This window comes from Pongo abelii, chromosome 1, assembly GCF_028885655.2.
Source record: "Pongo abelii isolate AG06213 chromosome 1, NHGRI_mPonAbe1-v2.0_pri, whole genome shotgun sequence".
Taxonomy (NCBI): Eukaryota; Metazoa; Chordata; class Mammalia; order Primates; family Hominidae; genus Pongo; species Pongo abelii.
Window position 1 is genome coordinate 214,103,282 of NC_071985.2, and position 24,975 is coordinate 214,128,256.

General features: G+C 46.6%; 1 protein-coding gene and 1 long non-coding RNA gene across 2 annotated transcripts in view; one reads left to right on the forward strand and one right to left on the reverse strand.

Moving 5' to 3' along the window:
• CAPZB (capping actin protein of muscle Z-line subunit beta) overlaps window positions 1-24,975 on the forward strand; it is a 146,696-nt gene that overhangs the window by 31,157 nt on the left and 90,564 nt on the right.
• The window catches only part of LOC134759824 (uncharacterized), a 35,623-nt gene continuing 17,714 nt past the window's right edge, over window positions 7,067-24,975 (reverse strand). The window contains exons 4-7 of the long non-coding RNA XR_010136642.1: window positions 13,794-13,896; window positions 12,459-12,583; window positions 7,365-7,556; window positions 7,067-7,285 (exon numbers count right to left, since the gene is read on the reverse strand). This is a non-coding gene — a long non-coding RNA (uncharacterized LOC134759824). The remainder of the gene's footprint in view (window positions 7,286-7,364; window positions 7,557-12,458; window positions 12,584-13,793; window positions 13,897-24,975) is intronic.

Here is a 24,975-nt window from a genome sequence, read left to right on the forward strand (position 1 = left end):
TTTTCTTTATCTGTAAAATGGCAGTAGGGATGTCTACCAGGGGATGAGTGAATGCATCTAACCTGCATTTCACTGCCTAGCCCCCAGCAAGGGCTCAGTAATTGTTCACTATTCACATAATAAAAGGGATGGATTCAGCAAATATTCACAGGGATGGTGAACAAGACAAAGCCCCTGCTATCCTGGGCGGGACAGATCGTGATTGTGATACAAACACAGTCATTTTGAGTTGTGAGATGTGTTGTGAAGCCGGGTGACAGGGAAGACCTAGGAGGAGAGAGAGTCCTTCCAGGTGGGAGGAGAAGACAAGGAAGGGGCTACGGGTACAAGGGTTCCCAGACTGAGGTATAGAAAGAGGCGCTGGTGGCCGGGGGCAGTGGCTCATGCCTGTAATCCCAGCACTTTGGGAGGCCGAAGCAGGTAGATCACCTGAGGTCAGGAGTTCGAGTCCAGCCTGGCCAACACGGTGAAACGCCGTTTCTACTAAAAATACAAAAATTAGCTGGCGTGGTGGTGTGCCCCTGTAATCCCAGCTACTCAGGAGGCTGAGGTGGGAGAACTGCTTTAACCTGGGAGGTGGAGGCTGCAGCGAGCCGAGATCGTGCCACTGCACTCCAGCCTAGGCGACAAAGCGAGACCCCATCTCAAAAAAAAAATAAAATAAAATAAAAGAGGCGCTGCTAGTTATCAAGGGCGCAGGGGCCTGGTGACACTGGTCCTGTATGCCAGGTTGTAAGTCTAACAGTCACAAGAAGCTGGAAGGTGTCAGTCTGGGCGATGAATTTATTTATGTTAAAATAAATTATTCTGACTGCCAGTCAGGCATGGTGGCTCACGCCTCTAATCCCAGTGCTTTGGGAGGCCGAGGCAGGTGGATCACCTGAGGTCAGGAGTTTGAGACCAGCCTGGCCAACATGGTGAAACTGCATCTCTACTAAAAATAAAAAAATTAGTTGGGCATGGTGACAGGTGCCTATAATCCCAGCCATTCGGGAGACTGAGGCAGGCGAATCGCTTGAACTCGGGAGGCAGAGGTTGCAGTGAGCCAAGAGCGCTCCACTGCACTCCAGCCTGGGCGACAGAGTGAGACTCCATCTCAAAAAAAGACCAAAAAAAAAAAAAAGAAGAAATTATTCTGACTGCCGAAGTGGGGGGCTTGGAGGGGAGTGGTGAGGGTCCAGTGGCAGGAGGGCAGTGTGGTGGAGAGGAGAGCAGAGGAACAGATGGGGAGTTTCTGCTGGAGTTGAGGACTTGGGCGTTGAGATGGATTCCAATGAGATCACACTTGGGGTTTTTCCGAGCTTGAGTGGTCACCATCAGGCCCCGCAGGATTTGGGTGTGCTGACTGCCTCCAGGGTGTGTACGTGGCAGTGGAAGGGCCTGCCTTGGCACCAGGATAGCTCAGCCCACAACTCAGACCTTGCTCCTCTTTTTGGTGCTCAGGCTAATTTGAGAGTCATAGAATTGTTTCGGGAATGTTTATTCATTGGCTTTGAGCCGAACACTGTGCCAGACTCGGGCAGTACAGAGGCGACCAAGAACAGCCTCTTCCTTTGCTCCCCTGGAGCCTATGTCCCAGTGGGGGCAATGATCAACAACTACGGAGTCATGGCATCTGGAGGGAGATGTTGCCCTAGAGCCGTTGCGGGGGAGCAGGCTTGAGCTGAGGGGGTGGCAGTCCAGGCAGAAGGAATAGTACATGCAGAAGCCTGGCAGGAAGGAGCTGAGTCGGGGGCAGGAGAAGGCTGGGACATGGGATGGAGAGGGGTGGAGGGATGATCAGGTAAGAGGACTGCAGGGGGTAGGCAGTGAGGACTGGCCAGGTAAGTCTTGGAAAGCTTGCCCTGACCCAGATGTGCAGAGAGGACGGGTTGGGGCAGGTGTGGTCTCTTGGACACAGTGGGAGAGGGTTGGTACTTGGGTGGAGAGAAATAATAAAATAATAATTACAATAATAAAGAGTAAATTTGCTTCATAGCATTATTACTGGCACATAATAAATGCTCAATAAATGTTAGCTGTTATCTGCATGATAACTGCTAGGTTTTGGTGGGGCAAACCCAGTTTGGTTTCAGATATGTTGAGGGTGAGGCACTTTAAAGTCGTCAGAGAGGTGGAGGCCATAATAAATAGATTAGAGGACACATTATTGGCTGATATTTCCACACTGTCCATGTGGAAAGTGATCACCCCCTGGTCCTATCCTTGTCTCTGAGTAGTCACATGTTTCTGGGGACCACTCCTCAGAGCCTCTGTCTCCCATCTGCAGGGTGGGGATGGTGGCGTCTCCCTCACAGTTTTGTCTGAGGGTCAGATTACTAAGATGGGACACTCAGTAGGCTCCTAGATGACACGTGCCTGTAGGGTGGTATTCATATTATTTTACCTATTACCGTCCTTTCCTCTCCATCCTTCTACCGCATGCCGGTGGGGAGCAGGAATAAAGAGCACATCATATGTTGCCAATTTCAGGATTGTTTATTTCCACTCTGAAAGGCCTCTTGCATGCCATCTGTGTCAGTGATTTCTTTTTATCTGTTGTTTCCCTTCCCTGTTTCTGTTCTCTGCCTCTACGATTCCCCTTTTTGTCCCATGACTCCAGTCCCCAGACCCATGGCGGGTTTCCCTGGGGAACTTATGTGGACCCTGGGCATTTCCAAGCAACTCAACTGCCGAGGTTGATGAGTTCTTGGACTAAGATATGGTTAAGGTCTTAATGCGAAATAGCAACAGCTGGTCCTGAGGAGAGGTGCAATAACAACCCCTTAACATGGCTGATTTGGCGCATATCAGTTTGCCCTGCAGTGTAACAGTCAGTGATAACGTTTGCAATTCCATAATTCAGCACTCTTTCCTTGGCACCAGATGAGAGCAGTCCTTGCATCCAGGAATGAGTCATGTAATAGCAGAGATCATTCTTACAAATAATACACATCTCTTTCCATTATTCCAAAGACAAACATTGGTGGTGGTGTCACTGGGGTTTTTCATAACCTTTTGTGGGCTCCTGACTGGTCTTTTCCAAAACAAACGTGGTATATGTGTCTGCATTTTATATACTTTTTCCCTCTTGCTGCTTTATCCTTCTTCAGAAGTATACAATTTTGCAATACAAGCCTAACATCAGCTGAGCCTGCACAAGTGTGAAAAGATAGTTTTTCAGGTTTTTGCTTCCCTGGGGCCTTGTGCCCAGCTTCTCTTTTTTGGGATTCACCTGGTCTCTGGAACCAGGCTTCCAGCTCTGCCACTTATTCCCTGTGTGATATTTGGTAAGCTCCTTAACCTCTCCCTACCTCAGTCCCCTCATCTATGAAGTAGGATTAATAACATAAGCTGTCTTACAGGCATGCTATGAAGATGGAGTTGACACATTTTACATGCCTAAAACAGTGCCTGACACACTCTTACAGGCTGAGTATCCCTAATGTGAAAATTTAAAACCCAGAATGCTCCAAAACCCAAAACTTTGTGAGCACTGACATGAGGCTCAAAGGATATGTTCTTTGGGACATGGATTTTGGATTTTCTGATTTGGGATGCTCAACCAGTAAGTATAATGCAAGTATTTCAAAATTGGAAAAAATTCAAAATCCAAAACACTTCAGATCCCAAGCGTTTCGGATAAGGAAAACTAATACTCAGCCTGCATTATCACTATTTCCATGTATTACTACATTTTTTCTTTTCTTTTCTTTTTTTTTTTTTTTTTTTGGAGACAGGGTCTTGCTCTGTTGCCCAGGCTGGAGTGCAATGGTGCAATTCCTGCTCACTGCAGCCCCCACCTCCTGGGCTCAAGCAGTCCTCCCACCTCAGCCTCCTCTGAGTAAGTGGGACTGTAGGTGCACAACATCATGCCTGGCTAAGTTTTTAATTATTTGTAGAGACAGAGTCTCCTTATGTTGCCCAGGCTGATCTCAAACTCCTGGGCTCAAATCGATTCTTCTGACTCAGCCCCGCAAAGTGCTGGGATTACAGGCGTGAGCTACTGTGCCCAGCCTACATTTTTTTCTCTCTTTCTTTCGTTCTCTCTCTCTCTCTTTCTTTCTCTCTGTCTCTTTTTTTTTTTTTTTTTTTTTTTTTGAGACAGACTCTTGCTCTGTCACCCAGGCTGGAGTGCAGTGGCATGATCTTGGCTCACTGCAACCTCTGCCTCTTAGGTTCAAGGTTTCTCGTGCCTCAGCCTCTCAAGTAGATGGGACTGTAGGCACACACCACGCCCAGCTAATTTTTGTATTTTTAGTAGAGACAGAGTTTTGCCATGTCAGCCAGGCTGGTCTCAAACTCCTGACCTCAAGTGATCTGCCCGCCTCAGCTTCCTAAAGTGCCGAGATTACAGGCGCGGGCCACAGCCCCCAGCCAGTCCAGCCTACATTTTCTTTACGAACCTGGATTTAGCTGTTTCATGCTGTTCCACTGAGTGGACATACCATGGTTCACCCTGAGACCTGCTGGTTCTTTCCTCACCTTAAGGATGCTAGTGGATGGCATAGAGACAAGGTCTGATTCACTGGCAAAATCTTCCCCGTTCCTCAGCCTCATGTCTGACTGTGACTCGCATCTCGCCAGGCCAGTGCATTTCCTCTGGCTGTCATCGGAATTTTCAAGCGTCAGGACCCCACTTTGTTCCTGTTGTCCTGGTTCCGGCTTTGGGAAGCGTGACCTTTCAGATCTGCTCAGAGACACCGCAGTGCACTTTGTGCATTATCAGCCTTACAGAGACTCTACGGTCAGGAGTTTTTGTGGCAGTGGAACTGCTGGGGTTTCATCTGCAAATGAAAACCACCTGGCCAGCTGCTTGGGTCAGATGGAAACCAGATGGGAGCAGTCAGGAGCGGGCAGCGAGCAGCCTGGGGCAGCATCCCCAGTCACGTCATCTTTCCACTTCCTCTTGCCCCCTCGCCTCCCCTGCCTGCAAAACGATTGTTATTAACCCATCACCTCCTCCAATGCCCAGGCAGTTCCAGGATACGGGGTTCCGCCCAGGCCTTGTCCAGCCCAGAAGATGTGACCCAGAACCTAGAAAGGTGACACACACTTTAGATCTGAGGGGGGAGGAGGAGCAACAGGTGGCCGTGGCCATCAGGGTTGAAATGTTAACTGCCAGGGTGAAGGGAGAAGTAAATAGCAAAGCTGATGGAATCCACAGGCACAGTCTACCCCCAGGAAATGTGTTGGCTAGGTGACAACTTTTTGCCAAAGTAGGGAGGAAAGTTAGTCTGGTCACCAGGCAGCTTCTAATGTGAATCATCTGCAGTTGAATAAGAAAAAACCCCTACAGCATTTATCATGGGTAGGTGATGATGAAACACTGCATCTTTCTCTGGTCCGCAGTGCCCCAACTGTAACCAGGTTTGTTTCTGCGGTTCAGAGAAGAAACAGCTTGTGAGTTTTTACCTCTGGGCTTTGTGGATTAAGGCGGTTGTCAGAGAGGGAAGTAATGTATTATTTTCCATCTCTAAACACTCCTCAACTTAGGGCAACAAAAGTAGAAAAATATTAATCAAATGCTCTCCTGAAAGGGTGGAAGGGGGGAGGAAAGGAGATGTCCCATTAACAGTGGTTGACAGCCAGGAGTGGAGCTCTGCCGCTTGGAAAAGGGAAAAGTCCCTCATGGGTGGGCAGTGCCTGGAGAGAAGCGGGCATTTGGGATGTGCGCAGCGGCGCACCACCCTTCTTGCTTGGAGATATTTTGGCTTCCTAGCCGATAGACTGTGGCCCCTTGATGCGCAGTTGGCTGATACGTTGACTGGCTACTACTTAATTTTCCTCCAAAAGAAAAGCCCCTCTGTGCCAGGCCTGAGAGGTGTCCTGAGCTCCACCCATTCCTGGTGGAGTGTGTTTCACAGTTCCCTCGAGTAAGCCCTCCCTCCGCCCTCTTTTCTTCACACTGACAGAAGCTTATTAGAGTGCAGGGGAGTGAGGGTGTCATTAGAGAGCAACGTTGAGCCTGTTCTAATTCTTAAACCTAAAATGAACTATGCTTTCACTACTGTTAGTTGCTGATTGCTTAGATGGCACCAGTGCATCAGAGAGGCCCAGCATTCTGGCAAGGCCACTGAGGTAGAGAGGAGCATTGTGGCCTGCGAGCTGCTGGGGCTGGGTCGGATGGCGCCAGTGAGCCGTGCCCTCCTCCACCGGCTCCCAGGGTGCTGCTGTGCCGCCCTGGCCCTGATCTTAGGCTGGCATCCCCCAGCTGTATCTGTGCAACTCACCATTTCGCTGGATTGCTGCATCCACAAAACACTTAGGAAGGCACAAAAAATAGATCTTGTGGTTTCAGCCTTCTATGATGATGCTGAGTTCCCTCAAAGATTAGGTCTGGGCCAGGTGCAGTGGTTCTCGCCTATAATCCCAGCACTTTAGGAGGCCGAGGTGGGCAGATCACCCGAGGTCAGGAGTTTAAGACCAGCCTGGCCAACATGATGAAACCTCATCTCTACTAAAAATACAAAAAAAAAAAAAAAAAAATTAGCTGGACGTGGTGGAGCGTGCCTGTAATCCCAGCTGCTCAGGAGGCTGAGACAGGAGAATTGTTTGAACACAGACTCCATCTCAAAAAAAAAAAAAAAAAAAAAAAGATCAGGTCTGGTGCTGCCGAATGTCTCTGTCTAGGTCAGGTTTTAAATTCGTCAATATTTTTCTTTCCAACTTTAAAACAAATCAACAATAACTACAAAATCCTTCTCTGCAGAAGGATGATAGAAGAAAGAGAGGTTGCACCCAGTGAGGGCTGGGATGGGCACACCTCCTGGGGGCCACCATAATCTTGAGTGTGGCAGGTGTCATTTTTTGGGCAGTGGGGTGGTAATTTGAGAAAACATACTCAGTAATAGTATTTTTTGTTTGGAAACTAAAGTGAAGCCTAGTTTTGCACAGTACAAACCATAGAGGGTAAAACTGACAAAATCCAGTTGGCATGATGGATCACGGATTTTTAGAGACTGAAATCATGTGATAGAAAAAACTTGGAGTTCACTAAATACATATAAAAGGAGGGGAAAAAAATCAATCTTTCCACCTAAAGAAAAACACTGTTAACGTTTTTATATATCATTTCCAGGATTTGGGCATTTTTTTACTCACTTGATAGTAAGTTTTTATATTCAGTTTTGCTAATTAAACATAAAACATTTTCCCACGTTTTTAACACTGTGCAATTGTAAGGGTTACACAGTAGATGATCACTTCCCTGTTGTTGGGGGAGATTATTTCCAGTTTTTTTTTTTGCCGTAGAGCAGTGGGCATCTTTGTTCATCAGCTTGAGTGGTTTCATTAGGGTAGATTCCTAGGAGGGTATGAATATTTTAAACGCTTTTGACATTTACTTGCCCATTACTTTCTAAGAGAATTGCACCCATTTGTACCTTTTCAGGCTTCCAGATTGCCTTTCTAGACTCAGATCATTGTGTCTTTTATGTAGTTCATAATCTTCCACTCGCCTTTACTTCTTTCATGGATCACTGTCATATTACTCACTTTAACTTTTGCCAATGTCTTTTCACCGTAATTGAGTACTTCCAGGGACTAACATGTTGTCAGGGGTGGTTTTCAAGTTTCTGTTGAAACAGAGAAAAATGGTCTCAGTTTTCCTGCACGCAGTGTATCCTGAACTTGGTAAAGTATTTGGACACTCCAGCCAGTGCTGTCTTCCTTTGGCCACCTGGCTTTAAAGCGAGCCTGGCAGTGCAGCCTGAGCCTCAGGAATGCATTTTCAGGGCTGGCGCTCTTTCTGCCTCCCATGTAGACTGGAACTGACCTCGCTGACCCTGCCACCCTCAGGTTATCTGTTGAGCCTCTCTGCCGAGGGCTGTTTGTCCAGGTGATGCTGAGAGGCCTCCAGCTTCCTCTGTTCCTGCTACAGGGTCTTACCATGTGCTCTTGAGGGCAGAGCATAAAGCCATGGACTGCCCTCCTGCACAGCCCAGCACTCCCTGCCTCTCATGGTTGTTTTGTTCTTTTTTCAGCTGCTTTATTGAGGTCTGATTTACATATAAGATTCCCCAGCTTTAAGTGTACAGTGCGGTTTTGTACATTTTTAGGAAATTTACAGAGTTGTGCATCCATAACCACAATCCAATTTTGGACCATTTCCATCACCCCCAGAACACCCCCTGCATCCATGTGCAGTTATTCTTCATGCCCACTCCTGCCCCAGCTCACCATTCACTTTCTGTCTAGCCATTTCATATGTATGGAATCATGCGGATTATTTTTTAGAGAAATTATTTGATTCTAAAAGTAATCCCTGTTGGAAAACATCTGGAAGAATGGGAACCAAGTTATTATTGGCAGTTATCTTTGGGGAGTCTCTAGGTGGTGAGATCACAGGGGGATGTTTCACTTTCTGTAATGCTTTGAATTTCCTACAGAGAGCCTATGTTACATTCATAATCAGAAGGAAAGGGCAAAGCGGGGAAAGTGCATGTTTTACTCTTGGAAAATGCCAAAATATATAAAGAGAATTTAAAAAGTCACTCAAAATTCCCCCTCATGGATAAAACCACTTTTGCTTTTTTGGTGGGTTTTTATTCGAGTCTTCTGAGCACATTTTTAAAATATGGCTCTCAAATTTGCATCCTGCTTTTTCCTATTGGGTCGCATAAGTCTTATTCGCACTTGCTTAAAACACCTTTGCAAACTTCCTGTTAGTGATCATACAGTGCTTCATCTTACAGTTGTACCTTAATTTACTCATGTTGGACATGAAGGCTGTTTTCACTTTTTGCTATCATAAATAATGCTGAAATGGATATCTTTGTGTCAAAGATCTCGTGGGTCAAAAAAATTTTAAAAAGGCCAGGCGTGGTGGCTCATGCCTATAAACCCAGCACTTTGGGAGGCCGAGGCGGGCAGATCACTGGAGATTAGGAGTTTGATACCAGCCTGGCCAACGTGGTGAGACCCCGTCTCTACTAAAAATACAAAAATTAGCTGGGTGTGGTGGCAGTCGCCTGTAGTCCCAGCTGCTCGGGAGGCTGAGGCAAGAGAATCGCTTGAACCTGGGAGGTGGAGGCTGCAGTGAGCCAGGATCGTGCCACTTCACTCCAGCCTGGGCAACGGAGTGAGATTCCATCTCAAAAATAAAAATAAAATAAAATAAAAAAATTTTTTTTCTTCCCAATTTGGAGCTATCTTACAAAATTGCTTTCTAGATCACCTCTCTGAATTTCACCTACACGTTGTAATTGCTTACTTTGGCTGGAGGATTGGCTCCTTTGTGTCAGTTTGAGGCATGAGGTGGGGAGTGGCAGAACAGCCAGGCCAGGGCCTGGGAAGATGGCAGGGTCCTTAGAGCCAATGTGCAGTTATGTTTATAATCTAGACGGGGCTAGGCACGCTGTGTTTTCTGTAAATAATCCCTTTGTGTTCATCATTAGTTTTCAGTAAAGGTTTGTTTATATGAGTGAGAAAATGTTTTCATTGTTTTAAGAGGGTTGGACCCTAGAGAGTTTTGATAAGATACAAGCCCAAGTTGTCACAGGGTGGGGAGGTGGCAGCTGGGTGTCTGAGACCTCAGGGCTGGGGGGCAAGCCCTGGGGCCATGTACACCTCAGGAGAGAGAGGGATTGAGGCCAGAGACACACCTGCCTCTTTCTATGGGAGACACTCCTACTGAAGGTCTTCATTGATGAAAATCTGAATAGAATTTTTTTTTTCTTGAGATGGAGTCTTGCTCTGTTGCCCCGGCTGGAGTGCAGTGGCGTTATCTCTGCTCACTGCAGCCTCCACCTTCCAGGCTCAAGCAATTCTCCTGCCTCAGCCCCCTGAGTAGCTGGGATTACAGACGTGCTCCACTACGCCCGGCTAATTTTTGTATTTTTAGTAGAGACAGGGTTTCACCTGAATAGAGTTTTTTTAACCAGAGGGGACGTTTGGGGAACAGAGGGGCACTATGAACCCACCAGATATTTCATTCAGACTTTTGCGTGTGTGCACTCCTGGGGAGAGGGTCCATAGCTTTCATCACAGAGTGCCCCAGAAGGCTTTGAGTCCCTCCTGGGGAGGAAGGCTGAGTCTGGGACATGCTTCACTCTGCGGCCACACACAGCATCTGGCAGGCGGCCTTGCCCAGGTGACCTGGCCTCTGTGTGCCTTGCTCTCATTGTTTGTAAAGTACCTGACACAGTGCCTGGCACACCGGAGACACTCAGTGTCACATCAAAGCTGTTGTCTTTTTTTTTCTTTAAAACAACAACAACAACAATAACTTAAGCATACCCTGAGAGAAAGCTGTTGTTTTAATTTTGGCTCACGGAGGTTTCCAAGGCATCTGTGGACCAGAAACTGATGTCAACAGTCTGAGGTCTCCCTAAAGCCAGGCTGTAAGTCCAGTGGTGCTGCCGTGGCTATATTAATATTATACAGTGTCTTATTTTAAAAAAAGGAATAGATTTTTATCTTTTATTTTTATTTTTTTGAGATAGGGTCTTTCTCTGTTGCCCAGGCTAGAGTAGAGTGGTGTGATCATAGCTCACTGACGCTTTGACCTCCCAGGCTCAGGTGATCCTTCTGCCTCAGCCTCCAGAGTAGCTGGGACTACAGGCACGCGCTACCATGCCTGGCTAATTTTTTTGTATTTTTTTTGTAGAGATGGGATCTCAGTATGTTGCCCAGGCTGGTCTCGGAACTCCTGGGCTCAAGCCATCCTCCAAGCTTGGCCTGGCAAAGTGCTGTGATTACAGGCATGAACTACCACTCCTGGCCAGGAATGGATTTTTAAAATCCTATTATGAAAGTAAGAAAGGTCATTGTAGAGAAGGATGTAATTATGATTTTAAGGTTTTTTTGTTGGGGGAAGGGTATGAAGTCAGTGGTAGACATCTACGTGTTCACCCCTCTGGACGCTGATAGGATGGATGCAAGTAGCGAAGGCCTCCTTTAGCGCCACTGGCGTAGAGGTCGTTTGCGCTGCGCAGAGGAGCTGTATTTGTATAACGTGGAGTAGGCAGCCAAGCTGAAGGCGGGAGCAACGGAACTTTCCTAAAAACAAACCGGAGTTGGAGATTCTAGAGAGCCTGCGGCATCTTTACAGGAAGCCAGGGAAAGAAAAGCTGTCCAAGCCAAAGGGTTTTTGGTGATTTTTGAGGACCCTGTGTTTTTCAGTCCTTCAGAGCAGCTGGGCTGCTACAAAGCTGCATTTAGGGTTTCCTTTGGCCCCCTGCCCCAGGAGGGCTTTCCTGGACCGAGTGCGAGTGTGAGAAAATTGCCTAATGTCCAGTAAACATTCGACTCATACTGGCCTTAAAGCTTGGAAGAGCCTAGGAGTAGGTGGCAACTAGGCCTTACCGTAAGGGAACTTTAAGTTAGTGTTGCCTGATTTAAATTCAAAGAAACTTTCTGTTACAGAGAATTTCAAGCACGTGATAGAATGAGCCCCCAGTTATCTGTCGCCCAACTTCAGCAGTTATTCTCTGTGCCCAGCGTTGTTTCAGCTGCTCCCGCTCACTCCACACCCCCCCCACTCCCCAGCTCGAATCAGTTTGAATCAGATCCTCTGGTGTAATTGTCATGAGCAGTCTGGGTCTCTCCATTCCGAGAGCCAAATTCTAACAGTGTACCCGATGTAAACAACAGGACTAAGCACTGACTTTTGTTTTTTTGAAAATTGTCAGTTAAAAAATTTGTGAGCCTTTTTTTTAGGATTACAGTAATAATGTAGGCTCATTGAAACTGGAAATCACAAACAGGGTTTTAAAGATGACAGAGCCCTTCATCTTTCAGCATTTGGAGCTATCACTGATGCTTTTTAAGCGCTGTGGATACCTCTCCTGTGCTTTTTTTTTTTTTTTTTTTTGAGATGGAGTCTTGCTCTGTCGCCCAGGCTGGAGTGCAGTGGCACAATCTCAGCTCACTGCAACCTCCGCCTCCCCGGTTCAAGCAATTCTCCTGCTTCAGCCTCCCAAGTAGCTGGGATTACAGGGCACCCACCACCACGTCCAGCTAATTTTTGTACTTTTGGTAGAGATGGGGTTTTGCCATGTTTGCCAGGCTGGTCTCTAACTCCTGACCTCAGGTGATCCGCCCGCCTCGGCCTCCCAAAGTGCTGGGATTATAGGCATGAGCCACTGCGCCCGGCCTCTCCTGAGCTTTTGAGCCACTTGGTGCTGCTGTTTTTTTTTTTCTCTCTGCCTTCTACACTGGGGACCCCACCCAGCATCACTTGGGAAAGATGTGATGTGATGCTGCTTCTTCAGTTCCGTAGTTCTGAGTGTACTGGAGCCACCCTGGGCGTATGTTGTGCAAAAAAAAGGGGTGAACATGCCCTGCTCTGTATACTAGGTAGGTACTCAGTGAATGAAGTTGAATGAATGTGCTATACCCCACTCCCCTGGGGCCAACAGGGTTTTCTCTTTCTTCCTCTGAAACACTTTAAAACTCCTCTTTCCCTGTGTTGGGCTGGGCAACAAAGCTGAGTCACAGATAAAATGCAGTGTTCCTGAGTACACCCTTATACTTACTTTATTTCCAAGAAATGTCCCCAAGCAAACGGACTCCTGTTGTGCTCAGGCCAGCAGTGTGCCACGTGTCCCCATCCTCTGACTGCAGGGAGAGTACAGACCCAAGGCTGTAGCTGGGTCACAAGCTGCATGGGCAGGAATGCAGGGTGAGCTAACTGGGATTCACGCGTTTTCAGCCTTGCTTATGTTTATATGATGTATATTTTCAAATTTCGTGGACTTTCTGCATAAGGTTTTAGCAGCTATAACTGTTTTTTTTTTTTTTGGTTGTTTGTTTGTTTGTTTATTTTTTGAGATGGAGTCGGCTCTGTCGCCCAGGCTGGAGTGCAGTGGCGCGATCTCAGCTCACTGCAAGCTCCGCCTCCCGGGTTCACGCTATTCTCCTGCCTCAGCCTCGTGAGTAGCTGGGACCACAGGCGCCTGCCACCACGCCCGGCTAATTTTTAATATTTTTAGTAGAGATGGGGTTTCACTGTGTTAGCCAAGATGGTCTCCATCTCCTGACCTTGTGATCCGCCCTCCTTGGCCTCCCAAAGTGCTGGGATTACAGGCGTGAGCCACCATGCCTGGCCTAGCACCTATAACTTTTTTAAAACATGGTTTTACTGTAATAGTCTGTCTTCTGGATGAACTGGAGTAAGTCAGTAGTGTTGGGTGCACGGATGCCTATCCAGACACTAATTCTGAGTCACTCTGCCCAGGGGACCTCAGCTTGGATGTCTGCACAAGTCCCTTCCCCCCACATTGGTCATAGGAGCACAAACCAAACACCTAGCAACATCACAGCACCTTGCTTTGAATCTAGTGGTTGCCATTCAGAACGGTTGGCCTTAGGCTGGTCTGGAGTTCGCCTTTTCACGGTGAGGAAAAATTTGGACTGAGCTGTGAGGGTTGGATTTCAGGGGAAATGCTTAATCTGCATAAGAGAGATTAAATAAAAATAAAAATTGTTTTTACATCATCTCTTCCAGTATCTATTTCTCACATATTCATTACACAGGTATATTTTATGGGCTGGGTGCATGGCTCACACCTATAATCCCAGCACTTTGGAAGGCTGAGACAGGTGGATCGCTTGAGCCCAGGAGTTCAAGACCAGCCCGGGTAACATGGCGAAACCCCGTCTCTCCAAAAAGTACAAAAATTAACCAGACATGGTGGTATGCAAGCAAGACCCTGCTTCAGAAAAACAAAAAGAAAAGAAAAACAGAGGTATTTTGTATTAAGGTATTTCCTGAATGGTTCTGCCTTGAAGTGCTTTCTAAGCAGGTTATTAGATTTGCAGTGATGTATGTATTTTACGTCAGCTGTAGGGAAAACCGGTAGCACCCTCACCTGGCCATGCTGTGGTCCTGTCCCGCTCTCTTCGTGTCTGGGCAGATGATGTGGATGGCAGCCACAGAGACTGCTGAGGTTCTGGATGTTAGGGCCTTGATTCCTGCAAAAAGAAAAAGCACAAACAAAACCAAAACAGAATACTTGCAGGGGTTGCTCTCACGGGAATGAGGGGTGGTTTCTGAAATGGGTGGCACCTATTAAGCACCCAGTGATCCAGTGGCATGAACCCCTGGGGACAGCTGAGGGCGAGTGGTCTCAGAAGCGTGCCATGTGCAGGACACGGTGGAGCTGGGAGTGTCAGCTGGGAGGGAAGCTGCCTGGAAGGAGGCCGAGATGGCTCACTTCAGGTGTCTGAGGGATGCCGTGTGGCAGAGAACTTGCGCATCCTTGAGGTGGTTCTGCACAGAGGACCCTCTGTGCTGGAGGCTGCAGTGTAAGGCAGAGCTGCCAAACAGCCAGCACCGCGTGACACAGGCTGCCCGGGGACATGGTGCATTTTCCCCATAGTCAAGATCAAGCAAGGGTCAAAACACCTAGTGCTTTAGGGATTTCATACGGGGGAAGTGGGACTCCAAAGCCACTGAAACTGAGATCCCGTGGTTCTTCAAGAACGAAAGATCTTTAATTCAAAGACTTTACTATTAATAATTGATACCATATTTTCCCATATGAGTACAAATGTACACGGGTATGTTCTACAGGAAGGAAGTTATAGTTGTCTAAGATGGTTTTAAAACTTTATTCCTGTAAATATAGAACATTTACAAGAGTGGGACAGTCTTGTGCTTTATCTCACCTTTCTGAGATGGGAGTTTTGGGGATAACTTCCAAGAGACATGTTGCTTCCTGTCCCTCAGATGGGCCAGCCCAAGCCGGGAGACTTCTTGGCCACAGGCAGTTGTCACCCAGGATGTGCCACCACGCTTCATACCTCCTGAATGCTTGTGGCCGTGGGTGGAGCTCCGTGATGTTTACAACATGTAAGAATGAATCCTAACTGATGAGGGAATCTGGTTTCCATCATTGATTGGAAACGGATTCCTACCCCTTTCCCTTGCTCTGGATTTAATCTTCCTATGAGAATGATCTAAGCCACTTTCCTCTGTCAGAGGACAGAAGGGAAACCAGGAGAAAGGGAGGGAGCGACCGTTCCTAATGATCTCTGAGGCCACCCAGTGCCCGTCGGGCCCGGTGGGGAGTCACACACAGTACCTGTGTCCTTGCCTTCGTTGCACCCCTCCCTGTGTTGGAGAGCTGAGATCCTGACGTGGGCATTTCATGTGGCCTCGTGTGTCCTCTGCTGAGTCTCACTGGGAAGCAGCACAAGAAATGGATGAGGCGGAGCAGACCTGGCCTTGGAATCTGGCCCCGCGCGTAAGCGAGGATGGTCTTCATGGCCTTTCTGAGCTTGGCTTCCTCTGAGTGGCGGGAAGCCTCATTGGTCATTTGAGCTTGGCTTCCTCTGAGTGGTAGGAAGCCTCATTGGTCATTTTTCAGAGCCCCTTGGTCCACTCCTCAGCACTAAGACACTTGAGAAAGGCTCCTCTCTTCACTCAGCATGCTCTGGGGTTACTTAAGTTTATTTCCTAATTGAATTTTCTCATTAAAACCTGCTTTCCCAGATCTGTTTGGCAGCAGGACAGTTTCGAGGTGGTAGAAGAGCGGCCCAGCTTCCTCTGTTTTTCCTTTCCCTGACTTTCTGGAGGCATTATTGAAGCACGCTAAGCCACACGTAGCTGAAGTGGACAACTGGATGGCTTGTGATTGTTTCAGTGATAACACACAACATCTGCCTCCCTGCTCTCCCCAGCCTCCCGTCTCTGATCGCGCACTCCCTAGTTTTCCAGCCTCTTCTTAAGCAGCGATTCCAACTGGCAGCGCCGTGACAAGTGTTTCCGTAAGCATTCCCACGATCCTCTAAGTGAGGAGCGTGACCTCGGAACCATGTGCCTGGTCCCCTCCCCTGACGTAGGAGGTGGTGGGAGGTAAGAACAATACTTGGATGGATGGATTCCCCGTCTGGGGCACTGCCGGAAAGCTGAGCATTCGTAGGCCATCCAAACACGATCGTTCTCCAGGGATTCGAGGGTTAGAAGGGGAAAGCGAATTGATTTCCACCTTCATGTTTAGAGAAAGGAGCCTAGGAAAACAACCCCCTCTGCTTTTCTGAGCTCTCCTTCCGAGCCTTCTATTAGTTTTGGTCACAGAACTTATGAGCTAAGTATTTAAAAATTGGCAAATGAAAGCAAAGATGTTTTCTCTTTGTGTCATGAAGTTCTCCCACTGGTGAGTTTTGAGGCTCGCTTTGCTGAGGTCCCTGGTAAACAGCTTATTCGGTTTCCCTGGGCTGGCAGGAGCAAGGGGAGGTGTGTTCCTAGCTTTGGAATACTAGAAGGGTGTCTTGCTGTGACAGTACCTGGAATGAGTCTCGTGCCCATGGTGTTCTGTTCCTGATTGCTTTTCCAGTTTCCCATCAAGTCTTTAAGACTGTGGAAGGTACACACGCTTTCGAGGCTGGCAGACTTAGCATTCTGTATTGGCAAGACCTGAAGACAGGAAGCAATTGATGATACCGTTTCTCTGCTTTATTGGAAATTAACAAGCAACCCACTCAAACACTTATTTGGGAAGGTGTGTCTCCTGGGACTCAGCGGTGTGTGGCCTTGCCTGTGATTTTCGTTTGTAGGTGAGGAACGTACTGACTGGATGTTGTTAGGGTTATGATATCCCAGTCTTTGAGCCGGTCAGCACCTTCTCCTCAAATTTCTCCCTCTCCCACTCTCAGACACAGGCTGTGAGGACTTGTGACATTTCATATATTCATGGAAGGCCTTCCTAGCTTATGGTTGCTTATTGCAAGACTGTTTGCTTTTAATGAAAGCTCTCAGTCAGCAGATTTATTTGTCTGGATGAGAAACCTTTTTATCTGTCATGAAACAGGAAAACACCCTTCTGAGAAGCTGAGCATTTGGCTTCCTAAAGAATCATCGTATCAGCCATCCCTGGGCTTCCACTTTGTAGAGGTATGTGCTGAAACTTGCTCAGCTTAGATCACTGAGCCTAATCCAGCCCTCCTTGGCTCAGACAACTGAACCATCCAGGCTCCACAGGTCCCAAGGTCTTCCTGGTGTCTGCAGTCCCAGCCACACTGTGGGTACACAGAGTCCGGCACTGTTTTCTAGAGGTTGGCAGAAGGCCAGCGAGGCCTTTGTTGTGAAATTGTTAGATTATATGCTTTTACTTTCTTGTTTCTTCCTCTTTTCTGTTGACTTAACATGTAGAATTTATGGAGCAGTGACTGTGTCCCAGGTATGTGCCAGATGCTGAATGAGGATTACCCCCACATAATCCTTAAAATAACAGTATAATGTATGTATGGCAGTTGTCCCTCCTTAGCTGTGGGGGATATACTCCAAGACCCCCATTGGATGCCTGAAACCACAGATAATATCAAACCCTATATGCTTTGCATTGAGGTGCGACAGCAAAACTAGCACAAATTTCTTTTCCTTCAAAATTTTACAGATAGAAGACTCATTCTTACCATAGATCTTAGTCTCTGCATATAGTTTTTCCCTTCCTTTATTAAATTGAAAAATTACACTTAAAGAAGCCCTTTGTCTTCACTTCGGCATACCTGAATTGCTGGCATCACTACTCTTGTGTTTTGGGGCCATTATGAAGCAAAATAAGGGTAACCTGAACGCAAGCGCTGTGACACCATGACAGTGGATCTGAGAACCGAGCCGTCTCCTGAGTGACTAACGGGTACATAGCTTGTACAGTGTGGATATGCGGGACAAAAAGATGATTCATGTCCCAGGCAGGACGGAGTGGGAAGGCATGAGATTTCATCACGCAGAACGGCGTGAAATTTAAAACTTCCAAATTGTTTGTGGAATTTTCCACTTAGTATTTTCAGACCATGGTTGACCACAGATAACTGAAACTGCCAAAAAACAAAACTGCAGATAAGGGGTGACTACTGTGTTACTACCCTCATTTATAGATGGGGAAACTCAAGGCTCAGAAGAGTTTAGTGACTTTTTCCAAGGTCACACAGCTGGGACCCGGTGGAGTCAGGATTTGAATGCAGACAATCTTGCTTTCAAACTTGTATCCTTAACTAGAGAGCTGTGCTGCCTTCCTCACTTGTAACTCAACTGTACAAAAGTAGGTGCTAAATAACCCGCTCCTCTTCTTTTGGAGACTTTAAAACAAAGAGATGGCAGTGGTTCTTAGCACAGGTGGCCTAGCTGCTGGGCTCTGTGGAGTATTGAGTAGGCACACAGGTTCTGGGGTCAGATGCACCTGCCTTTGGACCCCAGCTCTGCCATCCATTTAAATGTGTAAGCTCACCACTCTCTCCGTACCTCAGTTTCTGCATCTGAGACTGATACTGGCACTTAACTCCTTGGTTCATTTTTAAGATTAAATGAGATATTGGCATATAAAGCACTTAGAAGAATGGCTTAATAAGTTTTAGCTGTTACTTTTATCGCTGTGTTTTAAGCCCTAAGTCAGCGCCTGCTGTGCAGTACCTGCTTAGTGAGAGTTGTTAGTAGCAGTTGGTTGTTGTGCTGTGTTTGGCAGAGCCTGCTTTAGGTGGTGGTGAGAGTCAGTAATACTGTCCAGGGCTGGGCTTAGTTCCTAGTTATCAAAAAGCTATTTTGGAACTGGAACTTGTTGCTTCCCTTTCTTTAATTTTTTTTGCTCATGGAAGGATGTTAAGCTCCTTCCTCAGCCAGCTTTCTTCTTGAGACATAACACTCAGCGTTTGATTGGGGATGGAAAGAAAGAAGGTTTTGAGCTTGCGAAATATGTCTTGTTGGCAAGATGTTCACCAGCTCTCAGGAAACTTGTCTGTTGATGGAGGAATAATGTTTCCACTAGTAAAGATCATTTTGGCTTACCCAAAGGAACCAAAAAGGAGCGGCCTTGACTGATTCGATTTTCAGGCCCCTTGTTCCGTGGCTACCCACTCTTATGCCTTTAGGGAATGTTAACTTACATAAGTGAGAGTGTGTGTATGTTTAATTCCATATTATAATGAGTGGTTTTTTTTTTCCTTTGAGACAAAGGAAAAAAAAACTTTTTGACTGACTTGATTATCAGGCCCCTTGTTCTGTGGCTACCCACTCTCCTGCCTTTTGGGTGTTTTGTCCCCCAGGCTGGAGTGCAGTGGCACAATCGTGGCTCATTGCAGCCACGACCTCCCAGGCTCAATCTGTCCTCCCACCTCAGCCTCCCAAATAGCTGGGACTACAGGCATGCCCAGTTAATTTTTGTATTTTTTGTAGAGACGGGGTTTTACCATGTTGCTCAAGCTGGTTTGAACTCCTAGGCTCAAGTGATCCTCCCATTTCGGCCTCCCAAAGTGCTGGGGTTCCAAGCATGAGCCACTGCACTTGGCTAGAAACATTATATTATGTTTTCTGGAATTAAGTTCTGTATAAGAGGATGGTGATAATACCTGTTTTGTATTTTTTTAACCCTTAAAAGACAAAACAAAAAAAAGGCTTACTCTGTTGGTCAGGTTGGTCTCAAACTCCTGGCCTCAAGCTGTCCTCTTGCCTCAGCTTCCCAAAGTGCTAGGATTATAGATGTGAGCCACCATGCCCAGCCAATACCTGTTTTTTTATTTAATTGAATATTTGTTGTTTTAGGAATTCCACTAGTTTCTTTACACATATTTTGTGATATTGTTCTCAAAATAACCCTGTAAGATAGGTCTTATTATTATTCCCGCTGAACAGATGAAGGAATTGAGGCTCAGAGAGGTGAAGGAATTATTCAGACCTTAATTGCTAGGAAATGGCGAGTATGGGCTTTGAACTCCTGTGTGTCTTACTTCCAAGGTCTTTCTGCCAGCTGCAGACCAGCAAGGCCTCTGTCTTTGGTCTGGAAAATCAAAGCCCAAAGGATGTCATGTTTCAGGCATCTCCCTGCCCAGTGGGTCCTGACATTAATTGGAAGAGGGCAACATTATGACAGGTCTTGGGTTAAGTTTGCAAAGGTATCATGGGTGGGTAGAGTGTTGCATTGTACATTTCTGTCACTAAAATATGTTAAAAACTTTGGTGGTCTATTTAGGGGAGCCAGCGGGCCAGTTGTTGCAGAATTCTGTTGTGCTCTGCAGTGCTGGGCCCGTGGTTGTTAGTGTAGAGCGTGGTGCTGTAATAGAGAGTTACCCTTGAGCTGGATAGGGAAGGCCGACAGGGACAAGTAGAGATTGGATAGAGTCTTCCATATTGATTCACACACAGGCATCTGAAATTGGAGCCTAGGAGCCCAGGGAAGAAATAGCCCAAGTGCGTTTTTGGATCAATAAGCACTGTGTTCTTTTCCTCAAGCTTCCTTTTGGACATAAGTCAAAAAAGCAGCACCACCCCCTTCTAGATAAAATATTTGGATTGATGGAGCCTTCGTTTTTTCCAGATCCTTTAAACCTTTCTGCTTTCCCATCAAGACGTGCCCATTTGTGCTGTGTTTGCAGGTTGGACCGAAGCTTCTCCCCGATGTCTTTGGAAGCCATGTGCAGGGTTTTGTTGGAGTAAACCTGTGTCCAATATTATAGATTTCATCCAGGCCATCTTATAAATCTGTTTGGTTTATGTGAATTGGCTGCTTCTGCCATGAAAAAAGTAGTTTACTTTTCTTAGCCTTCGTCAGTGAACACGTGGTCGACATTTTTCTGAATTGTTTTTTCTTTTAACTGTTATTTGGAAGACAGGAACACCCTGCTTTACTCAGCTTCCACTTTTGTGAAAGACTTCTTGAATTTCTTGTGCCATCAAGGGGGAAATGAACAACATGTATGGCATCCCTTGAAGACGTCTCAGGATTGCCCATAATTATGTGTCTAACTGCCAGTTGACAAAGTGGAGGGATTAGTCGCTTGTTACATGAAACCAGCCAGGATCATGTGGAGGCAGCAGCTGTAGACATCTGTGAAACATTAATGATCAGACACAAGGTGATGGCGCCTTGCAGATCTTCTCAAGGGGTCCAGGAAACCGTCAACCAGAGAAACTGTGTGGGAAAGGCTTTCTTGTTTTCGACAAATCCACCTGCCAGGGATAGTGTTTGTGAGAATACAGCCTGTAATCCATGGTGACAGATTTCAGAATTTGGTAGTAGATGGCATTGTCCATAGTTTGTTCATCCCGGGAGAAGAGACTCATTGCCCCTATCTGATTTCGTGAGCTTGCAAGTTGTTCCCTACAAGTCATTAGAAATTAATTTTATTTCATTGGGATTGTTTAACATTCTTTGGAGAATGTTTGGGCATGGGAGGGGACTTGTGTTATGTCCTTCTGTGTCATTCAGTGCTCTGGGGCAAGTCACCTAACCCTTCAGGGCCTCACTTTACTTATCTGTGAAACTGGGGTACCCAAGAGCCACCTCCTGCAGCTGTTGCAGGCTCTCCTGAAACCCACAGGGTGCAGCGCCTGGCCCATGCCGGGCCACCCTTAGCAGTTGTTAGTTTCCTTCCCTTTTGCTTTTGAAATTGGTTTGCCTTTTGGATACCTAGTATTCTTAATAAAGATCAATTAACTTAAAAATAAAATTATCTGGACAATATATAAGTATTTTTTTTTTTTCAAATCTCTTTTGAGAGAGGGTCTCACCTTGTCACCCAGGCTGGAGTGCGGTGGTGCTATCTCAGCTCACTGCAAACTCGGCCACCCAGGTTCAAGTGATTCTCATACCTCAGCCTCCTGGGTAGCTAGGACTACAGGCATACACCACCACACCTGGCTAATTTTTATATTTTAGATGGAGATTGGGTTTTGCCATGTTCTCCAGGCTAGTCTCGAACTCCTGGCTTCAATGATCTGCCTACCTAGACCTCCCAAAGTGCTGGGATTACAAATGTGAGCCAATGTGCCCAGTCTGGACAATATATAAATATTCTTAATACTGCCATTGTTAATGCTAATAATGTAGAATTTTATTCAAAAGAGTCAAAGAGTATTTTCTTTTCTTTTCTTTTTTTTTTTTTTTTTTTTTTGAGACAGGATCTCATTCTGTTACGCAGACTGGGCAGCCTCAACCTCAGGTGATCTTTCCGCCCCAGCCTCCCGAGTAGCTGGGACTACAGGCATGCACCACCACACTTGGCTAATTTAAAAAGTTTTTTGTAGAGACAGGGTCTCGCTATGTTTCCCAGGCTGGTCTTGAACTCCTGGGGTCAAGCGATCTGCCCACTTCTGCCTTCCAAAGTGCTAGGATTATAGGTGTAAGCCACTGCTCCCAGCCCGAAGTAGTATTTTCTTGGATAAAATCAACTCTATTCTTTTTTTTTTTTGAGACGGAGTCTCACTCTGTCACCCAGGCTGGTGTGCAGTGGTGCAATCTCGGCTCACTGCAAGCTCCGCCTCCTGGGTTCATGCCATTCTCCTGCCTCAGCCTCCCGAGTAGTTGGGACTACAGGCGCCCGCCACCACCCCCAGCTGATTTTTTGTATTTTTAGTAGAGACGGGGTTTCACCATGTTAGCCAGGATGGTCTTGATCTCCTGACCTCGTGATCCACCCACCTCGGCCTCCCAAAGTGCTGGGATTACAGGCGTGAGCCACTGTGCCCGGCCCAAAATCAGCTCTATTCTTAAATTTTGACTGATGATTAAACTACAGGTTTCTTATCCAAAATGCTTGGGACCAGAAGCATTTTGGATTTGGGACTTCTTTGGATTCTTTTCAGATTTTGGAATATTTGCAGAACTTACTGGTCGACCACTCCTAATCCGAAAGTCCAATATGCTCATTGGAGCCTCATGTCTGCGCTCAAAAAGTTTGGGTTAGGGCTGCTCAACCTGTATAAGCAGAAGCACTAAACTGTGTACTAAAGAGATTTGTTTTCTGATCATGGTTCATTTGCTATTATGTGATGTCTCATTTGTTATGGGTCAGTCCAGGCCTCAATTTTCCACCGTTTAGATGGTTTCTAGGGTCCCCGTTAGTGTAACATCCCTGTGATTCTGTGTTTTAAAGTTGGACAGGTGGAGGGGTAGGCACACCCAAGAGAAAATGCTCCAGCTCACTCAGTTGGCCAGCAGAGCCAAGCACAGTGCCTGAGAAACATGGCAGAGAGTGATCCTGAGCAATGAGTTTGTCGGTCATCATGTGACCCAGGGTTTTTCTGTGCATCAGGTTAGCCCATTTGCTTTGTATGTGTTGTAAAAAGCAGGCAGTGATTGCCTTTAGGTAGAGCTGCTTGGAAGCTTCAGTGCACGGCTAAGGGATCAGCAAGCTCTCTGAGGTGCGGGTGCGGGTGGGTGGCCGCCAGCTATGTGCTGGGAGTGACTAGAGTTGGAGGGTGCAGGGGTAAGAGACATATGCCTTAAAGGGGAAATAGAAGAACAGCAGAATAAACCTCTGCATACTCTTCCTTGCTGGGCAGTGACTCTGCTTTGCCAATTAAAATGTGCTTGTACAGCCACCCTCCTCTGGCTCTCCGGATGGCTAACTCCTTTTTGAGAATTTTTGTCGTTTCGCCAGGTTCACCAGGTAAGCTTTGATCTCTGCAAAGGAACTGTTCTGTGTTCAGCAATTAGAGGTTTCGGAGTGTAAACAGTGAATTGGTTATCCAAAAAATCTACAGTGGAAGTATAGCTGCAACTCCTGAGTGTGACTCATTTCGGATATTTCACTTCCTGGAGGGATGTGTAAGGGAAAAATCAACTGATGGCTGTTGTAGAGTTTGACACAGAGCCTAGTGTGTAGTGTGTAGGTTGCTAAGTTTTCCTCTGGAATAAATATGCCAGGGAGAGGCGCGTGGAAATTTTCCTTGCCGGTGAGGGTGTCAGGGTGTTTGGGGACTCTGCTAGTGCTGCCACAGTTGTCTGGTTTCGATGGCCTCAGATGGGTTTGGGAGCACCAGTAAATAGGGAGAAGGTTCAAATAGATGAGATGGTGGAAATATTTCTTGATGCTGTCCTGGGCTGGGGAAATGGAGCAGAGGGCTTCAGAAAGCAAGCTGCATGAGGGGGTTACTAGAGTGCAGGAAAACAAAGGGAAGGTGATCTTCCGTGGACACATGTGGAATTCCTTCAGCTCTCACTGTCCCTGCCTCTCTTCTCCTTGTGGCTTTAGGGAAGCCATGTGCTCCATCGTACTCAGGGCAGGGGCGGTTGTGTGGAGTGAGTGCTGTGCAAGCCCTCCTTTGCGGGTGCTTAATGACTTGGAAACTGACATAACACTCTGCCTGCCTTTCTAGAGACTCCTGGCAGCCTGAATGGAAAACCTGTGTCAAGTGAGGGAAAAATCCAGGCAGAAAGGGCCCTCTAGCACCTAGAAAATGTTATGTAAAAGTCCTGGCAGATAAGCCATGTGCTTTACTCTCTGGGAGAGTTCCTACCCTTTATGGAGGATGCTCTGTGGGCGGTGCCCTTATGGCCCAGACATGGTACCTTGTTCCCAGTGGCCCGTGAGGTAGACAGTACCATCGGGCCCAGGTTTTAAAGAAGACTGAGGTTCCAAGGGATGAGGTGGTGACTTGCTTATGCAGGTTGTATGGGAAAGTAGGAATTATTAGTATATCGTATCTCTGCCTTTGGAGTCTTGAACTTCTTTAAGAAAAGGAAGAAGTAATCTTCATATAGTGTCAAGGTACTTACAAACTATTTGTGGCCTGTGACTCTGGACCCCAGGTTATCAACCTGATTTATTCCTTCTCTCAAAGTTTCTTTTTTTTTGTTTGAAATGAGAGCAGATTTCTAATTTTCTGGGTTCTCAACCCCATAGCAGATTAGAAGCAACATATTAGTTGAGGAAGTGTAGCTGACAGCCTGGCAGAAGAAGCAGATAAATGTAAAAAGCAGACACAGGGCGCCATTCCAAGAATGGCTACTCATACAGTGTCCTTAGGCTAATGAGAAATGGTTTAGTTGTGTTCATTGCATTGTCCTGTGATCATTTGCATTGTGTAAAAATGTAGAGCAGGTAATACATTTTAGAGAGATTGCTGTCTTCTAGAATTTTTTTTAAAAGTTGATACCTTGATGACCTGGACAAATCACCCGGAGGACCAGTCCTCGAAAATAATGGGGTAGCTGGGATGCTGGGTGTTGAATGTAGGAGGATGGTGTAGTTCTTTCCTGCTGTTTTTTTCTGGCTGTCCTCTACCTAGGTCACAGCTCTTTGAGGGCGAGAATCTCATCTCACTGTTCAGCTGTG